This window comes from Leptonotus elevatus, chromosome 17 (assembly GCF_054856555.1).
Source record: "Leptonotus elevatus isolate MCC_2025b chromosome 17, RoL_Lele_1.0, whole genome shotgun sequence".
Classification (NCBI taxonomy): Eukaryota; Metazoa; Chordata; class Actinopteri; order Syngnathiformes; family Syngnathidae; genus Leptonotus; species Leptonotus elevatus.
Window position 1 is genome coordinate 17,531,154 of NC_141255.1, and position 5,491 is coordinate 17,536,644.

Below are 5,491 nucleotides of genomic sequence, written 5' to 3' on the forward strand. Positions count from 1 at the left end.
TTTTTTAAATTTATTTTTTATTATACTAAAATGTAGTTTCTTGTAATTTTATTGTTGTATTGTAATTGTACATTAATTGTAATCATATTTATTTTGTCTGCTTTTGTGGTAAAATGTTCATAATTATGTTTGAATGCAGAACGGCCTATGATTTATTTTCACCTCTCAAACATGTTCAACTTCAAATATTTCCCTCCAAAAAGAAAAATAGAACTCTATTGTTTAAAACCACGAGGGACTCTATAATTAAACTGGTTTGATCTAGTGTAATTACGAGCAGTACTCACTGTCGTATTGAGTTGAGTTGAGTATTCGTGTGTTTACTGAATGTGTGCCTTTTAAGGGCGTAGCCGAGTGAGTGATAAAAAATGGAATTAGAATTTTTTTGCGTTTGTGTGTTGGACTGCTGAAAGTCCATTGGTGACTGCGTCTCTCCTTGCCCACATGTGAAGGATACAATTGATATCGGAAGTTTGATCATTGGCGAAATAAAATTTAGATAACTGATTAATTGGCCAATTAATTTAAAAAAAAATCTAATGAAAATAAGAACTAAAGTTTTTTACTGCCTTAATGCTTATGACAATGAAGGTATGAGTTAAAGGAACAATATTTGACTTTTTTGAAATACTTTGTCCTTCTGTATTTGTTTAACTTTACAATGGAGACAAAAATTGGCAGTTTTTTTAAACGATTTTTAAAAATATTTATGTGTGGGGATGTTTTGAATGTCACTATCTTTATGCTATGTTGAAATGTGTAGAAAACAATGCGGCAAAATGTCAGCTGTTTTTTTGCCAATGCTATGTTACATTGGCACCATCAGTCCATCACATTTTTTTTTTGCTAATTGTGTTATAACTGCACATATTGCTTGTTTAAAAGCCATCAGGTGTGAAAACGGTGCCAAACAAATCATGTGAGTCATTTCCTGTGGCACAAGCCAAAAGTATAGAACAGTGAGTGATTCCTAACCTTGTTGGAGTTACAGTTTCCTATGCGCCATTCACCCATGCAACACCTGTTTATTGAAGCATACATTTTTTTTTAAATTGAGAGAATTTAAAGACCGCCGTTGTTTTCTTAAGATGGATCCCAATGACAACAGCAGAGGCCCCACAATTGAACACCATCCGTTATGTTATACATGTGAATTCATATTGCAAATATTCATCTAACCTCTTTCTTTTTTGCTCAACATAGTTAGTATGAAGGCATTCAATTAATAAAGAAATCACACGAGGTTTTATCACAGCAGTCGCAAGTCATCTATTGAGCGAACCTAATTCCTGCCGAGGTAGATGTCGATCTGTCTGAGGATTTTTTTTTGGAAGCGAGATTTTCACTTGGTCCCTTAATGTGTGAGGAGACCTTCTCCATAATTATGTAAAGTGCCAGGAGAAAACTTGATAATTGGTGCTATGGAAATAAAATGGAACTGAGCTTTAAACACACATACAGCATTTGAAGGTTGTAAAAGGACTTCAATGTACTTTACGCCACACAAAACATGTTTATGTTTGATTTTTGAGTAACAAGAGGTTATGTGTGCCTATTCCAGGAGGGCAGACGCCCCCCCAACCCCCCGAGACCAGGCCTCATCTGATTGGCTGCAAGGAGTTTACTTTGGAGGGTGGCAGGATGCTGTGTTTTCTTGTTGTTTTTCCCCCCCTCCCTCCTTTTTCCCACTACCAATTAAATGTGGAATGCGGCGCTGGAAGGCCATCTGAAGTGTGTTGTGTTTGCATGCGGCAGAGTTTGCGTTTGCGTTTCATCGACACACACAGGTCATTCATTGTGCTTACATGCGGGCAGGTAAGACCACCACTTTATCTGTTTATTTTCCATTTGTGTTTGACCTTACGGCCTAACAACTTTTCAGTATAACGCAAAGCCTGAAGCATTTAGATGCCTCACTTTCTGCAAAAATAACACGCTTGTCATAAAAGGCATTTCTTTCTTTCGGCTCGTTTTGTTCCCAATGCGAGTTTTTCACAACAAGAACAGATGTCATTGACATGAGAACTTTTTTTTGGATCAAATCTTGGGAGAAAAGAATGGGAGAAAAACAGCACTGATATTAGCACCTGGACTTAAATGTGAAAAGGAGACGGAAATAAAAGCGAATGTGAAGTTAATGAACATGCATTAGTGGCCTACAAGTGCTTTCATCAGACTCCTTTTCAAACATGTTTTCACATCCCCTCAGATACAACATCACACACAGACGCAGCCGAGCCCAGAGAGAAGAAGTCCTTATTTGCTCTCAAATGGGTCTCATCTGAAATAATGAAGATGTCCTTGAGAAAAAACAAAGAGCCCCCCTACAAAAAAGGCGGGCAATGTAGACGAGACGACTGATCATTGTTTTCGAGTCTGGAAATGAGTTTGTTCTTGCTGTGGGAGGCCGTTTGAGACGGACCGCTTCGCTCCTTCCTTTCCACTCCTCTCTCACTGCCTTTATGCGACAATCTCACACACTTTCTGGATGCTCTTTCACATTGTGCGTTAGCTCGCACTTCCCTGAGGCTCTGGATTTTAAACTTGGCTGCCAAAGAGAGGCTTATTTTCTGTGTTGTTTAAAAAAAATAAATTAAGTACATTTTTAAGTATTCATAATTGATAATGAAAATAATTTGTATGATGTTCACTGTTTCAAGTTTGTAAATTGTGTTGGCGCACCACCTAGTGGTCAATGTTATTTGCGTGTGTAGAAGAAGAAGAAGTCAGAAAGCGGAAATGAATCAATCATGGAACGAACACACAACTGCACTCTCACTTCTTCTTGCGCTTCTGTCTTGTTCAAGCATCATCATTTGTAATAAACATGCAAACTGAATTGTACATGACGTTTTGTTTACTTGTAATAAAGTGTCAACGTATTACAAACCCAACTTTTATTTATACAATTTTATTCTTGAAGCCTTTTTGGGGGGATGGGGCGGGGGAATTATTTACTATTTTCCAAATTGTTGTTTCTTGTTGATTGGATTTTTAATTGCCTAAATGGACTGGGCCGGATCTCAAGCTCATCCACTCCATTTAGAATGAACCAGAACAGACTTTAAACTCATTTCTGTGTCATCATGACCATTTGTCCACTTCCCCCACTCCTTTTCCTCCCGTCCTTCCTGGCATTGCGCTCTCCTGGCTTCCACTCCAGGGATCCCGCGGTCCCTGGAGAAGTGGTCCAAACCCATTCGTGTCTGGGTAATAATGGCTTCCCCGCTGGGTGGCTTATTTTTCCCCCCGTCAAATCTCAGTGTGTCATCACAGTTCATATTCTTAATTGTGCAGTAAATGTCCCCAAGGGAATATCATGGAGGCCACTACTCGGCAATCTGTCCATATGGCACTTCATTAAAAGTTTTTCTCAAGAATCATTTGCATTCAATTCAATTAAAACTGTAATGTCAACGCAAAATAATGGGCCGAGCCTCCTACGACGACGAGCAGCTTAAAACACACATACAATCTCTTCTGTGTGTTTTGCAATGGGAAAATCTTCCTTCCAAAAAAAAAAGAAGAAAAAAGCCCCCTAGTAGAAAATATGCAAAAAGCAAATATCACCAAAGCCTCCTACATGCCACCGAGCCCCGGGCTGCAACTGCGCTTGAACACTCCAGCTATTTCCAGATTCCACTCTTGGAAATTCACACCATGACAAATGAACCATTGGAGTTTCGGAATTCCTATTTATCTGCCTCGCACAGAGCCACTTGATTTGGGTGTGAAGAATAAAGGAATTATACAGACAAATAGAAATAAAAAACAGACGACTTAAAGGATAAATGACAAAAAAAATAGATGTGTGTGTGTTGATCAGATTGAGGGCGTTTTGGGTGGGCGTGTCCTTATCTGGATGCTCTGAGGGGGGAAAAAATAGCATCTGATATTAAGCATCCTTTCCCACAGATATACTCCCACCAAACCCTGCGGGATTATTTCCAAGAAAAGACATTTCCCTTTGAACACGGTCCATCGTTTGCACTACCAATATATTGTCATAAAAAAAAAAACTTTCTTTCTTACAGTATATGGCCAAGTCGGATTTTAGAACTGTGCGAGCAGCACTGAGCTCTATGTGGAGATAGGGAGCATATTTTAAAGCAAGAGAAAATAGGCAGAGAAGGTCCACAACTACTGTTTCTTCAGAGCAGAGAATGTATACCTGTGAGTAGGACTGAAACTAACGATTATTTCATTAAGCGATAAATCTGGTAATGATTTCTTAGATTAATTGATGAATCGGATAAAAAAAGAACTTTTCAATTCCCATCACTGTTGACAAAAACAGGACAGTATTTCAAATTGACAGTGCACAAAAATAAATTCTGATTCAGTTACTGCTTCGATCTGTCATGTGAAGAAATTAGGCCAAAATATCGATGATTGTTTTCCAACGTAAAATAAATTGTTGCTTCCAAACAAAGAAAATCTGTCCGTTTTCACAGAAGACTCCATAAATGGGAGAATATTTACTGTGGACGAGCTGAAATTCCGAGCATTTGGCCCATTTTTTCAGTGTTCTCTAGTTGCAGATGATCTGCTTCACAGTGGAATGATGAAGCTCAATTTTTTTTTATTGACTTTATAGCTTTCCCCAGACAGATGTGCTGTCACTACCCACTTCCTGAGGTCCTTTGAGATTTCTCTTCCTCTCAGCATGACTGACATGTATGGGTTCACCTGGGTAAGACGAAAGTGACGTGGTTTTGTCTCCGTTTCAGTAAGTGATGCACAATTTCTTCCCTAAACCTCTCATTTCATCGGTCCATTTCAGTGGTTAATTTAGCTACCAACTTGTCCTACCTGATCCTACATGACTGCTGCAATGCAGCTCAGGGTTCACTTACGTTTGCACCTACATAAATTGACCAAAAACTCTTTTGAATTTATTTTTGACTACACGATCCCAGCTGACTTCAGGCAGTAGACAGGGTACACCCTGTGAACTGGTTGCCAGCCAATCACAGGGCAAAACAGAGATCAATCCACACTCACAATCACACCTATGGACAATTTGGAGAGTTCAATTAACCTGCCATGAATGTCTTTGGAAAGTGGGAGGAAACCAGAGTACCCGGAGAAAACCCACGCAAGCCACGGGGAGAACATGCAAACTCCACCCAGGGAGGCCAAAGCCCGGACTCGATCTCACGTCCTCTGCACTGGGAGGCGGACGTGCTAACCAGTTAGCCAACGTGTCGTCCCTGTTATTTCATATAAAATGTAATGGTTCAGATTGAACAACAAAATCAGGTTGAAACAATTGGAAAATCCAAATTGCTCATATATATATATATATATATATATATACATACAAGCAAGTTTGATTTTCCAATTGTTTCAACCTGATTTTTCAGGCATGGTCAGATTTTTTTTGTATAAAATATGAAAATAACCTTATTAAATTATTATTATTATTATTATTGCCAAAATCTACAATGCTGACATTGAAAATAATGGATTTGAACAAAAAGAATGATAA

General features: G+C 38.8%; 1 long non-coding RNA gene across 1 annotated transcript in view; it reads left to right on the forward strand.

Annotated features, from left to right (window-relative positions):
• The window catches only part of LOC147160247 (uncharacterized), a 16,047-nt gene extending 11,324 nt beyond the window's left edge, over positions 1-4,723 (forward strand). Inside the window, exons 2-3 of the long non-coding RNA XR_015090568.1 lie at positions 1,562-1,815; positions 4,598-4,723. This is a non-coding gene — a long non-coding RNA (uncharacterized LOC147160247). The remainder of the gene's footprint in view (positions 1-1,561; positions 1,816-4,597) is intronic.
• The last annotated feature ends 768 nt before the right edge of the window (positions 4,724-5,491 follow it).